The sequence below is a fragment of the Phocoena sinus genome, chromosome 6 (genome assembly GCF_008692025.1).
Source record: "Phocoena sinus isolate mPhoSin1 chromosome 6, mPhoSin1.pri, whole genome shotgun sequence".
NCBI classification, from domain to species: Eukaryota; Metazoa; Chordata; class Mammalia; order Artiodactyla; family Phocoenidae; genus Phocoena; species Phocoena sinus.
In genome coordinates this window covers 29,696,563-29,712,443 of record NC_045768.1, presented here as the reverse complement: position 1 = coordinate 29,712,443, position 15,881 = coordinate 29,696,563, and positions in this window count along the sequence as shown.

Here is a 15,881-nt window from a genome sequence, read left to right as displayed (position 1 = left end):
TTGACTCTTCAGTTATTTAATTTATGTAAGTGAATGACCTTACTATGTGACTATAGTATTGTCCTTACTCAACATAACCACATAATTATCTGATAAAATACTTGTGTAATATTTCATATATCACATTGTTATGGGTAAGGTACTTCCTTTTGTTTGAATTCTTCCTTAGTGATAATATATTCTCTCTCTCTCTATCTCTGCCTCTACCTCTCTTTTTCTCCCTCTCCCTCCCACTCCCCCGTACGTATGTGTATGTCTCTCTCTCTCTCTCTCTCTCTCTCTCTCTCTCTCTCTCTCTCTCTCTCTATATATATATATATATATATATATATATATATATATATATATGCTATCTCCCATTTACACAAAGTTCCTTGAGGTCAAGCATTACTCAGTTCTCTATTCCAGTCCCTAGAGGAACAGTATGCAGGTTAATATAAAGTAATCAGTAAATATTTGTTGAATTCAGCTTTACTCCATTATTTAGGATTACTATTTATTTAGGATTGGTGTTGTGGTACAGGTATTTGGAGCTTGAGATTAATCTAAATTCATCATATCTAGAAGACTGATAGGAGATAAATGATTTGTATAATTTTCCCCTGGCTCAATTCTTGAAACTTCCATATTAGCTTTAGAAAAGGGAGAGGAGCTATGAGTAAAACTATATGAGTAAAAACTATAAAACTCTGCATGATATGAGGAATTAATTTTGCCACCCTCTCTAAACATAATTCACCAAAAGTAGAATGTGTTAAGCTATTTCACCTTGTAATGACTTTGGCAACTTAATATGTAGCTACTTGAATAAATGTTGTTCAAGACATAATAAAGTAAAAAAAAATTCTGAGAATGGGTTTTCATTATTGAATAATTAAATCTGTATACAGGAAAGGAAAGATGCCACTGATATATGAAGCATCCGAGGATACAAGGCTTATGAGGACAAAAATACATTAGATTGGAAGCACAGAAATCAGCAAATGCTTGTCTAGTTATTTATCAAATGGACAGTCTCCACATTACAATAATAGTATATTTTGTATACTCTCACCAATGCATTTGTTCCTTTCAAGTCATCAGAATCTATTATGGTATATTTTATATATATATAATATACATTTTAAAATCTCTTTTATGAATTTTCACATTTTGATTAATAATTTCCAGTAGATTTTATACCAAAGGGAAGAGCAATATGTATTCTTTTTTATTGTGGTAAAAAACACATAACATGAAGTTTACCACCTTAACAACTTTCAATGTACAGTACAGTTGCGTCATCTATATGCAGATTGACATGCAACAGATCTGTCCAATGTTTTCATCTTGGAAAACAGAAACTCTATACCCACTGAACAAAAACTTCCCTTTTCCCCTCTTTCCAGACCCTGGCAACCACCATTCTACTTTCGGTTTCTAAGAGTCTGACTACTTTGGATACCACAGATATATGGAATCAGTCAATATTTGTTTATTTGTGACTGTCTCATTTCACTTAGCATAATATCCTCCAGGTTCATCTATGTTGCAGCATATGATAGAATAACCCCCTTTTTAAGGCTGAATAATATTCCATTGCATGTATATACATTTTCTTTATCCATTCATCTGTTGATGGGCATTAGGTTACTTCTACCTCTTGGCTACTGTGAATAATGCTGCAATGAACATGAGAGAGCAGATATCTCTTGAAGACAGTGATTTCATTTCCTTTGGATATATACCCAAAAGAGGGACTGCTGCATTATATGGTAATAGTATTTTTAATTTTTTGAGAAATGTGTATATTGTTTTCCATAGAGGCTGCACCATTTTACATTCCCAACAGCAGTGAATGAGGGTTCTAATTTCTCAATATCCTCTCCAACAATTTTTTTATTATTTTTTAAAAATAAATTAACTTATTTATTTTTGGCTGCTTTGGGTCTTCATTGCTGCGCGGGCCTTCTCTAGCTGCGGCGAGTGGGGGCCACTCTTCATTGCGGTGCGCAGGCTTCCCATTGCAGTGGCCTCTCCCGTTGCGGAGCATGGGCTCTAGGCACACGGGCTTCAGCAGTTGTGGTGCATGGGCCCAGGTGCTCCACGGCATGTGGGATCTCCCCCGACCAGGGCTCAAACCTGTGTCCCCTGCATTGGCAGGCGGATTCTTAACCACTGTGCCACCAAGGGAAGTCCCTATTTTGTTATTTTTGTTTGTTTGTTTTGTTTTAATAGTGGTCATACTAACAGGTGTGAGGAGATATCTCATTGTGGTTTTGATTTGCATTTCTCTGATGATTATTGATTTTCATATGCTTGTTGGTCACCTGTATATCTTCGTTGGAGAAATGTCTAATCAAGTCCTTGGACCATTTTTTTTTTTAATCAGTTATTTGTTTTCTTGTTATTGAGCTGGAATTCCATATATTTTGGATATTTGCCCCTTATCAGATACATGGTTTGCAAATATCTTCTCCCCTTCCATAGGTAGCATTTTCACTCTTTTGCCATGCAGAAGTTTTTAAGTTTTATATAGTCCCATATGTCTATTTTCACTTTTGTTGTCTGAACTTTTGGTATCATACCCAAGAGCTCACTGCCAAATCCGGTGTTATGAAATTTTGCCCCCTATTTTCTCTTAGGAATTTTATATTTCCATCCCTAAGATAAGGACTTTAATACATTTTTGAGTTAATTTTTGATTTGGGATTATTGGTAGGCACATATTTTTTACTCTTAATGTCACTCCACCATTATAATACGTGATAGGGATATTCTTTTCCCATTTTAAACCACTGCAACCTGGTGATGTAAGACCAAATGTTATATTTTCTTACTATTCTAGTTCTATCTATTTTCCTTTTGACAGATTTTTATTTTCCCTCCTTTTTAAAATTTACATCTGCTCCATCCCAAAGCACTATTAGATTTACTGTTATATTTTATTCTTCACATTTCTATTTTAGGAAATTGTTAACTAAGTTTCTCTGAGAGATACCAATTTCTTTGTACCCCAACATTGATTCACTGTTTCAGCTTTTACCTGAATACAAAATTTAGAACTTTAAGAGTGCCATCTTTAGAAAGGGGTTAAGTTCTCTTAAGAAATTATTTAAGTAGAAGTCAGAGACTCTGTTCACTTTTTTCTAACCATTAGGCAATGAAAGATTTTTTTTTTCTTTTGCTTTAATGTCTCAAGAGTAGAGACTTTGCCCCTGCCTTAGGTACAGTTGATAAAGAGTGGCTCTTCCATTGTGAAGCTCTGAAGACATGACCTGTTTTCTGCTTCTAAGGACCAAGGTGATTCAATTCTCTTTTTTATAGTTGAAATGATTAACAGTGAAAACTATAGCTTTTCTTCTTAGGGTAACTAAAATTTTGAGATTTCTCTCTCTCTCTCTCTCTCTCTCTCTCTCTCTCTCTCTCTCTCACTCTCTCTCTGTCTCTGTCTGTCTCTCTCTCTCTATGTGTATGTGTGTGTTATAATGTGTGTATACAATATATCCATATATGTGTATATGTATGTATGTATTTACAAAGTAACACAGATGCGTAACTTCTCAGGACAAAAGTTAAGATATTAAAAGAATATCAGGCAGATGCTTCATGCTTTCCACCTTTCTCTTTTGTAACTTATAAATGATTTCTGGAGAAATTGAACGGCATAGGCCTTCAATTTTGAGAGTGGTACCATGTACTCTGACTCTTTCAAGATTATCTCCTTTTGCAGGTGACTCAGGGCTTGCAGCAAGGATTTTCCCAGGTTTTTGTAGCAAATTCTGTTGCAAGTGTATGCAGTAATAGGAACTCATCTGTCTTGATGATACTGTTTCCATTTAGTACAAATATAAACTCATAAATAAATTATCCTTACACAGAGCTAAGTTCTAGTTATTCACAAGCTGAGGAATATCTAATCAGCAAGTCCACTGAGCTATCAGAAGTTTAAGTCTGACACAAAGCAAGAAGAGATGAACATGTTATTGCGGGGTTTGGTCATTATTGAAGTGTTAAGGCATTATATGAGTATGGTTAGCTAGGCTCTAAACAAACGAGTTTTCCTATGTCTCAAAATATACACAAATTCTCAGTCAGCAGTTCATCATTCAACAATCATTCTGGACCATGTTTCATAAATCTAAAACCAAGTCATCAATACTATCCCACAACATACCAGACAGGTTTCCCCTCTTTTAATCCATGTTAGAGAAAAATGCAATATTTTTTAGTTACCTAAGCCCTTTACCTTTGCCTGTGGTTTCCTAGTCTTGTAAGGTACAAAACCTATATTCTATGCTTTACCTATTTCGGGTACAAAATAAAACTCGGGCGCCACAACTACTGAGCCTGTGTTCTAGAGCCCATGCGCCACAACTACTGAGCCCATGCGCCACAACTACTGAGTCCACGTGCCACAACTGCTGAAGCCTGCGTGCCTAGAGCCCATGTTCTACAACAAGAGAAGCCACCACAATGAGAAGCCTGCACACGGCAACAAAGAGCCACCCCCACTTGCCACAACTAGAGAAAGCCAGTGTGCAGCAATGAAGACCCAACACAGCCAAAAATAAAAAATTAAAATAAATAAATAAAACCCACCTCATTCCCTTTAGCATTCTTCTTAAACTCTTCAGTGCCCCATTTCAGTTATCCAAACAATGATTTTCTAACCTCCTGTAGAAAAGAGAACACTGATACTTGACACTTTCCTGATGAACCTATTTCATCCAGTTATATCCAAGGAACAAATATTTGTCTCTTTCCACCTGTTTGCTGGAGCAAACTCAGACAATGAAGCATAGTGTGGTGGCCTGTCGAGACTCATTCTTTGCAAAGGGCCAAACTGTTTTGGTATTTTTGAGGATGACATACAAGAACAGCAACAAAAACCTTTCATTCATTCTGTCACTTTTGCTGATATACTCTGTTGATTACTGATACCTAAATTGTGTCCATCATTGCTCCATCTTCAAAGGGGAGATAATGTCTCCAAAAGAACTGTTCTAGATATCTGGAATGCCTGCAAGAAGCGGAGCATGGCACCTCCCTCCCCAATTGGACAATTCTAAGTTACTGAATGCATCTGAGATATCCTAAAAACTGGAAGGAGGTGATTGAAATACCTTGTTTGAGGGCAATGATGAGAGCAAACCAAAGCTGTAACTTACCCGTTTGATCCCTTAATAAACTTTTTACACTAGTATTACAAATACATCACTCCCAGCACCACTGGGCTGTAAACTATGGAGGACAGGGATAATGTCTTACTCTGTCTTGAATTTGCAGACATTGGCAAGACACTAATACCTAAAGTATAGTCAATAAATAATGGTTGAATAAATCCATATTTGTGTGATAAATCTATCTTCCCTTTCTTTCCCTTTTTTTTTTTTTTTTTTTTTTTGCGGTACTCAGGCCTCTCACTGTTGTGGCCTCTCCCATTGCAGAGCACAGGCTCCAGACACTCAGGCTCAGCGGCCATGGCTCATGGGCCTAGCCGCTCCGCTGCATGTGGGATTTTCCCCGACCGGGGCATGAACCCATGTCCCCTGCATCGGCAGGCGGACTCTCAACCACTGCGCCACCAGGGAAGCCCTCTTTCCCTTTTCATATTATACTTTAAGTTTCTGTCAAGCATGCTATTTTACTTTATTTTGTAATTTTACCATCTTACATTAGTTTTTGTAGTGATCCTTAGAGTCAGACAGGTTATCCATTGCACCACTGGCCCTCCTATTAATCCTTCCAGTCAGTCTAGGAATGGTTGACTCTCTGCTTAAGCACAAAATGTTCTGAATAGTATACTGTTATCTATAGGTACTGTGTGGTGCAGCAGATCTCTAGAGCTTAATCATCTTTCATAAAATAAACTCTGTACCCATTGAAAAAACAATTCTTAAGAACCATCCTTAACATTTTACTTCCAAACTTCTAAACAAAAGAGAAAAGAATAGATAACTCTTGAATATTTATTATATACCAAGCACTAGCTAGGGGTAGTCTTTATATAAAATTGTACTTAATCCTCACAAAAACCACATGCAATAGATGTAATGAACAACTATTCAAAGTTTTGATCACAGGTGTAATAAAGTTTTAAATTGTATACTTGTGTATAAGTAACTCTGATATGAAACCAGTTATAAACAGATTTCTGGCTTCATATAATTTCACACATATATGAGAAAAAATACAGATTCTACTGTAAACGTCAGCCTTGGGTGCATCATAATTATGAGCCTTATTTCCTCAAGAATTAAAGAAAACTCAGAATAGCAACTCTCGAGATCTATATCCATAGCTACTCTACCAAAAGCCTGCATTTAATTTATAAATTACTCACTTTGTATTATTAAAATGCTACAAAAAGAAGGAAATCTTCCACTTTGTGGGCAGTTATGTGACTAATGAAAGAGCCTTTATGACCATCCTCTTGGAAGAAATAAATAAGTGCAAATAATTATTCACATACATATTTAAAAGTTGAACAGCTTACATTTTTATGATTTGGAAATCTTGTAAGAGAGGTGTTGAATGGTACTTGACATTGTTATAGGAAGTACTATGATATAATAATTTTTCATAATCTTATTACAAAGTAAATATTATCCATGTATCTATATTACAATAACAATTTTTGAAGGCTGAGTATCATTCCTTTACAAATGAATTTCAAATGAGTTTTAGCTAAAATAAGAATGTGATGTCATCATTATTAACCTAATTCAATTGTCTGAGTGTCTTTCCTTATTTTTAAAATACAGAGGTTGTAGTGGATCAGTGATTTTAAAACTGCAGTATATAAATTGTCTCAGGGCTACAGAATTTGTTTAATAATCTATAACCAGTATTTTAATTCAAATGATAAGATAGAATATATTAGAATAGAAAATGAAAGTATGGTTCATTTGTTATACGGGTAATTTTTAATAATCAACATATATGTGCGTGTGTGTATATGTATGTGTACTAGGTCAAGATGAAAAAAGAATGTATTGTTCTTGTGGATCATGATCAAAATTTTCCAGATCACTATATGCTGAATCACTGGCTTTGGTGAAGATATAGATTTTTTTGATAATCAGATGAAATTTAGGCTTATGCAACATTTCCATGCCAATTAATCAGAATTTCTCTAAATGTCTTCCATGGATTAATCCCATATTGAACTAAGAAATGCAGGCCAAGTAACAATGTACTATATATGTTTTAATTGCGTTTCTAGCTTTATATGTCCTAATGATGGTATTTTTGCACTTATTAAATACCCTAAGTAGGAGATAGGTATTAGATAAAAACCACTAATTACAATGAAAGTAAAGGAGGTAAACCCCTGGACTTTCAGCTGAAATGGGATTAGGATGACTTAAATTGGGAGGTGATGAAAATGCAGCTGAGTTGAAGGAATAATAGATGAGGTCTAGGAGACATGCACTGATAAAGATATAAATTCAGGGCCTTCATTTACTCAGTACCTATACATTAAGCATACACTATATGTCAAGAACATAATAAGAACTAATGATACTACAATGAAGAAAAAAGATAAAAATTCTCCGTTTATGTAGCTTGTGTTCTAGTGGGACCTAAGGGAAAAGTGCATGGAACGTGGTTTTCCTGGTTGAGGGCTGACAAGGCAGGCGTACCAAGTGTAGGAAGGTGAATTTTGTGGGAACAGTACTATGAACCAGAAGTTGTTTAAATTAACTTGGCAACTTTAACAAAAAATATAGAAAAAGATGTTGGAGTAGGGTTTATTTGCAGACACCTAACATATAGGTAAGAAAACAATGAAGAAAGTTTGAAATAATCAAACTATCATTTTTGTTTTAAGCACAATATTGAAATCTTCTCTCAGGGTGTAGTTTCATTCTTATCCAACAAGATTTAAAGTTAGGAGAAAAATGAGGATCCTATTAATATAACCTAACTATTACTTTGAAGAAAAGACAATATAATTAGTCCTCCATATGACAGAAAGTAAAACCTCATATCTATATAAACATCTAGATGAAAAACAGACAGAAAATTGGCTAAAATAACAATAAAAACAAATCTTCAAGCCATATATCCTCAAGAGTGTGCTGTCAAGTATATAATTTTCAAATAATAAATGCATTTATAAGTGATTTTAATCCTCTGTATGACTTTTCAAATATTTTGTTAATACATAGATATGCAGACACACATATAGACACTCATGTCACAACTAGGATTGTCTGAATTTTTCAGTAATACCATCAAAATGATCTAGTCAGTAGGAAAAAATTAAAAATTAGTTTTCAAATTCCAGAAAATATTCTCATGCTACACAAATATGCCATGTATATTCTCTTTACATACAATTTAAAATTTTACGTATAGAATGGGAAATCTCATATTTTCAGCAAAACTGAATTCATTTTATAAATCTGAACTAGAAAAAATACAATTTTGGAACAATTAGACATCTGTTGCACTGTTTGTCTTCTCGTTACATTGCTTTTTAAAAAGGTAACTGCAGATTTACATATTTGATATAACCCAATTCATCATATGTATTTTAGCATTTACTGAATTCCATGATAGTTTTAGAATAATGAATGCCAACTATTGCACTTGAGAATGAAATAAGTGAATCATTGATAATTTGCAGAAATAAACTATTATTTACCTATGTTCACTTTATTTTTTCATCTTTGGATAAAGATACGTTAAACACATATCCATATCAACCCTTATATAGTGTGTGATTCTATTTCCCACACTTTATATTGGAAATATAGTTTTACGTTTATTTTCATGTATAAACTATCACCTGCTGGAGGGCAGAAAACAATCTTTTAAGTCATTATTGGTTTAATCTTCATTGCTGTTCTTCTAAAACTGATATATAGTTGTTGTGGCATTTTTGAAGAATGAGTAAAAGATTGAGAAAACCTCACCTCCATTCCCTTGAGTTCAGAGCAGTAACTGTCGACATTTAATTAACTCAATAAATACAGGTTTATAACCTCTACTAGTCCACATTCTAAAATAAGCATGTTTAACTTTTCTAATAGGAGCAATATCATTTATTTTTATTTTAAAACAATATATTAATTTTAAAATCTTATTGAATTTTTATAGATAACATTTCAGATATAACCTGTTTTACACTTTTTTTAAAGTGAGTTCAGGAAGACTCCTATTCAGAATGAATGCTCATTATTTTTTGATCAGAATTCTATAGTCAGCTTCTTACTGAAGGTTAATCCCTAAGAAGTAGTCCTCAGTGTTTCTTGGATGGATAAAAAGATTTAACAAGAATACTTCTGTTGTTTGTAAGGTAACATTATGTTGAAATTTATGCTCAAACTAATGCAATTTTCTTTTACTTTTAGTCAGCTCTTACCCTCATGGAGCTCTCGCCCAACCATTACTGTGTTTTGGCCATTTTGCTAAACATTACATGAAAATGGGAAGGAGGTAAACTATTACCATTATACACTATTATGATGCCCTTTTTATCTAACTCAATTTAATCCATACCATAACCCTGTGAATCATGTCTCTGAATTAAGAAAATAATTGCTCAATATTAACTTAAAGAAATCTAATACTGAACCTAAATAATCTCAGATAGGTAGAAAGGTTTTAAATGTAACTTCCTCCATTTTCCTCTTAGAAGATCTTCAAGGCAAAGTAGTTTTGAAAGACCTACAATGGACTGTAGCAAGAGGGTGGGAGGGAGGGAGACGCAAGAGGGAAGAGATATGGGTACATATGTATATGTATAACTGATTCACTTTGTTATAAAGCAGAAACTAACACACCATTGTAAAGTAATTATACTCCAATAAAGATGTAAAAAAAAAAAAAGAATGGTCTTTTGCAAGTCAAATCATCACACCTCCACTTAAAATCCCCCCACGACTCTCACGTAGCTGTTGGAGGATTGCACATGAAATCCCCTGCTATTTTTAGGTTACATTAGTTTCCATAATTTCTTCATCTCTAATAGCATCAATGAGCGCAAAAAACATCATTTAAAATTATTAATGATATTGATAGTATATAAGGAATTTAACCCATTTGCTGGCAGTTTTTAATGTGTGTGTGTGTGTGTGTGAGAGAGAGAGAGAGAGAGAGAGAGAGAGGGGAACTAACAGGTTGCAATTACTCTTATTCACACAATACACATCTAAAGAGAAAAGCACATCCATGGTTTTTTTGCCTCAATAAAAGTGATCCTTCTATAGAAAAGGATCTGAAAAGAACATCAAGCTCAATACTTTTACAGACAGGAACGCTGAAAATTAAATAAGTGACTTGTTTATGTCTTATGCACTGTGATAGAGACACTAGATGGGGATTTATATGTAACTCCTGATTCTCATGCCAACACTGCCCATGTCACTGTTTTGTCTTGTTATATTTTTAACTGTGCACTTGTTTCCTCTTCAACCATCATCTAAACCTATTTTATTTGCATACAGATATTACACCAAACTTACGCCTACCTAAATCCTAACCTCATCTTTCAACACTTTTTTCTTTCTGTGTCAGTTGTTCCACATTAAACTACTTTTCTTTCCCCTTACTCCTTAATTTTTTATATTTCTATGTTTTATCAATGCTCATGTATTTCTCATCCCTCAAGACCCAGATTAAGTACCATCTTTCTATAAAACATTACTCTGAATTCTCTTGGCAGGGTTGTTTCTTTGTGATCACATAACCCCTCAGACTTCCTTCTGCAAGTAGAAAGAGTATGAGCTATATGTGCAGTGCTTAAAAGAACTGATTCTGGAACCAAACAGCCTACGTACAACTTCTTGATCTGCAACTTAATCAAATGTTACGCTTGGATATTGAAATCAAAATAGGGATAACAATGGAAACTATTTCATTAAGTCATAGAAAAAGAGTAAGAAAAATCTTTGATGATTTTTTTATCCTCATATTTTCCTCAAATTGGCTTGAAATTAGTTGCTTCCAAGTTTCTCTATGTTAATATATTCAAGGAACTTTATAACATAATTCTTATGTTTGCATATCATAGATAGTAAAACTCCTGATGCGCAACAGAAATCTAATAAGTGTTTATTGTATGAGTGAATAAATAAACTGAGCATCTGTAATCATATAACAAATGTTCTAGCCAACAGTGGGTTCTTTAGAATACCATATTCAGAAATACAATGTTTTGACATTCATAGTACAAAAGATACTTGGATTTGATAGATATTTATATTTGGATAATAATACCCAAACAAATAAGACAGATGTATATTAACACCAGAGTTGAGTGGAGTAGCTGGAAAAAATGATTTTGCAATTGCTATCTAAAATCAGTTATCCTCAAAGCAATTTATTTTGTTCTATCATTATTATTTATATCACAGTTTTCCTGTACTTGGCATAGCAGAATAACCAAAATTTACACGTGTTATGTTCTTGTATGTGTTCTAAATGTTCCTTTCACTGACAGTTTAATTACTGTCACTTAAGTAAGCAAAAAAACCAAAAACAAAACAAAAACAAACAACTTTGTAAGGGGGAAAAGATATTGCAGCTAATTAAATTTGTAGCTAAGCACAAAGGAAGAAAAGCAACCTTCTAACTATGAAGTTTAGACAATTTTCCAAGCTAAAAAATGATTTATGGATAAACATAATTGTGATAAACTGTTTAACTAATAGCATTTGCATTCTCTTGGTTGTAACAGAAATATATAGTATAATTGCATTAAGAATGAACTAAAAATTCTTATCTATATTTTTATTTTCCTAGATTATTTATGAAATAACATTCGAAAATAATGAGCCAATTTTGAATGTAAAATTTTATTTTAATGCAGGAGAAGAAAGACATGATCAATTTTCTAAAAAAAAAAAAAAGACTGGGAGGGCATTATGCTAGGTGGAATAAGTCAGACGTAGAAAGACAAATACTGTATGATATCACTTACATATGGAATCTAAAAAATACAACAAACTACTGAATATAACAAAACAGAGACTCTCAGATATAGAGAACAAACTAGTGGTTACCAGTGGGGAGTGGGGGAGGGGATACAGAGGGGTGAACGAGTGGGAGGTACAAACTATTGAGTGTAAGATAAGCTAAAGGGATGTAGTATACAGCATGAGAACACAGCCAATATTTTGTAATAACTGTAATTGGAGTGTAACCTTTAAAAATTGTATAAATTTTTTTTAAAATTTAAAAAGTACAATGTCATTTGTCATTACTGATATATGTTTATATATAGCAATGATGACCCTTTCCTCCAACTAACTCTAATAACAAGATTAAATAATTATTTTTAAATTTATTAAATCATAGCAACAGGCCTAAAGCAATAATTTTCAATGTGTGGTCTCTTTACCAGAAGTATTATTTTCACTTGGGAACTTGTTAGAACTGTAAATTCTCAAGCCCTACCAGAGAACCATTAAATCAGACATTCTAGAGTTGGGTCCCAACAATCAGTATTTAACAAGTCCTCCAGGTGGTTCTGACACATACTAAAGAAATATTCTCAAATAAAAAGATGTATATTGATACCAGAATTAAATGGAGGAGAGTAGATACATGGTAATAACCCAAGTATAATGGGGGACACTAAACCACTGTTTTAGACATCTAAAGTTCTTAGAGATATAATCAGTTTTGCCTATGGCACATAAAAAATCAAGGGCAAGAATGGTTAGATCTCTTCTATACTGATTTAAGTTAATCAACATTTTGGAAATAGCTTTTTATGTGGCAACATCTTTATTTCTTCAATATGTCAAAAGTTGCAATGCCTGAAAACAATCTAACTTTACTATTAAAACAACTGCTTCATGAGACTAGTTTAACACTTAACTTTGTAAACATTTGGACAAGGGTGTGGCAAGCCCAAATTGACTGTCTCTTTCAAATTCTAAATTGTGTTTCCAGGAAGACACTGGGTGAAAACCCTGACACTTATTTATGTGATTTCTTATTCAATTGCATGTTCAATTTCAAATTTATTAATGTATTCAACAAATGTTTATTGAGCATTTAATTTATCCAGGCACTAAGTTAGATGAAGATCTCTCCTGATGCTTCATAAACAGATGATATCAGTTTTAAAAAGGAAATTCTTGAGAGCTACAGAGAGGCCCACTTCTTGAATTTCTTTGATCCATGTGGACTATCAGCAGGTAGTTTCTAAAAGAGTACTGGTTACCGTCACTTTTTAAATATAGAGCTACTGTTGGTGTGTGTGTATGTGTATATATATATATATATATATATAGAGAGAGAGAGAGAGAGAGAGAGAGAGATGTGGGGGAGTGAGAGCTCTGAAGTTTGCTTTTGGCATCAGTCATTATATGAAGCAGAGTGATACTTCAGTTGCTTCTTACTGATAATCCCTCCATATTTGCATGTTCATATTTGATGTGGAAATTCAAAGTTTGCTTCAGTAGTTAAATAAAGTTCTACTTTCTAATCCAGTGACACTTTTTGAAAAGATTCCTTGTGGTAGGCAGTGAACTGAGTACATGACAAAATCTCTAATAACTTCTCAACACACAGAAATATTAGATACACTAAAATGTAATAAATAATTAAGTCATGTTGACACCAAAGAAGGATTTATAATTCAGAAATAAATATATTACCAAAAGAAGGCCACAAATATAGATACATTGATGTGAGTTGGTGCCACTATATAGTTCACACATTGTAAGTGGTTTAAAACTTGGCACCAAAATAAAGCCAAAGCCAGAAATACATTATCCAGATATGAAATGGAGTTGAAATGGTGCCACCGTCCAGTTTTATGGTTGAAATTACCAATGGTGGAGAACTAGGGTTGAAATAAACCAAATCTAGAACAAAATGAAACAACGTTTGTCAACCCCGATGTTAGGAAACCAAGCCGAGATAACTACGTAAGGACTGATAGGGAGTTCTATCCTACAGGACCTAGGCAGACGTATTGATACCTTGAGACTGGTAAATTGAAAAAGAATCACTAATTAAATTAAAGGAAAAAATATAAGAAAGAAATAACAAGTGTAACAGTGTGTGTGTTCCATATTGTTCATTTTGAAAAAAGTAACTATAATATTAGAAAGATCTGATTTTGTTTTTGTTTGATTTTTTTTAGAAAGATCTTATTTTTTATACTCAGAACTTTGGTTTATGTGAGAAACATCATTAATCAGTAAATATTTCAAACTTATTTTAATCTGTAACGTCTCTTCACTTTGCTTCTCTGGAGGTGATTTTATTCCTAGCTAAATTCTACACTGTAGTATTCTCATCATATTACATTTATATTTTGCAGTTTTATAATCACCTTTGTTATTCAGATATATTTATGTGTTCAGTGCTAGAGTCTATATTGGATATTCAAGTTTATCTATGGGAGTTTGGTGTTTAAGAGGAATGTTGAGGTCCTGGGCCTTATCCCTGGTACCAACAGACCACTGGATTTTAAAGAAGCTTTCAAGTGTTGATTGTCTGATGTATATGAAGGGATGATGAGACCCCAGGACATCACACGAGTGGGCATACTACTGAGAAAGTGAGTTTTGATAGTATTTGCAAAATCGTCTCTTCTACCTTTCTTGATGATGCCTTTACCATAGATTATGAAAAGTGTATTGTTATAAATTTTTAGAGCATTATTACTTTTTTTTTTTTTGCGGTACGTGGGCCTCTCACTGTTGTGGCCTCTCCTGTTGCGGAGTACAGGCTCCGGATGCGCAGGCTCAGCGGCCATGGCTCACGGGCCTAGCCACTCTGCGGCACGTGGGATCTTCCCAGACCGGGGCACAAACCCGTGTCCCCTGCATCGGCAGGCAGACTCTCAACCAGTGCGCCACCAGGGAAGCCTCTGTAGACTTTTTAATGATGGCCATTCTGACCGCTGTGAGGGGGTACCTCATTGTAGTTTTAATTTGCATTTCTGTAATAATTAGCAATGATGAGCATTTTTTCATGGGCCTATTGGCTATCTGTAAGTCTTCTTTGGAGAAATATCTATTTAGGTCTTCTGCCCATTTTCGACAGGGTTGTTTGTTTGCCTGTTTTTGTTGTTGTTGTTGTTGTTGCTGTTGTTATTGAGTTGTATGAGCTGTTTGTATATTTTGAAAATTAAGCCCTTAACAGTCACATCATTTGCAAATATTTTCTCCCGGTCCATAGGCTGTCTTTTCGTTTTGTTTACGGTTTCCTTTGCTGTGCAAAATCTAAGTTTGATCAGGTTCCATTTGTTTATCACTGCTTTTATTTCTATTGCCTTGAGAGACTGACCTAAGAAAACACTGGTTCAATTTATGCCAGAGAATGTTTTGCCTATGTTCTCTTCCAGGAGTTTTATGGTGTCATGTCTTATATTTAAGTCTTTAAGCCATTTTGAGTTTATTTTTGTGTATGGTGTGAGGCTGTGATGTTGGAGGGGATGTGGAGTAAAGAGAACCCTCCTGTACCGTTGGTGGGAATGTAAATTGGTGCAGCCACTATGGAGAACAGTATGGAGGTTCCTCAAGAAACTAAAAATAGAGTTTCCATATGATCTAGCAATTCCACTTTTGGACATATATCGAGACAAAACTATAATTCAAAAAGATACATGCACCCCAATGTTCATAGCAGCACTATTTATAATACTCAAGACATGGAAACAACCTAAATGTTCATCAACAGATGAATGTATAAAGAAGATGTGATATACATACACACACAATGGAATATTACTCAGCCATAAAAAGATTGAAATAATGCCATTTGCAGCAACATGGATGAACCTAGAGATGATCATACTAAGTGAAATCAGAAAGAGAAAGACAAATACCATATGATACCACTTATATGTGGAATCTAAAATACGCCACAAATGAACTTATCTATGAAACAGAAACAGACTCAAAGATATAGACAGCAGACTTGTG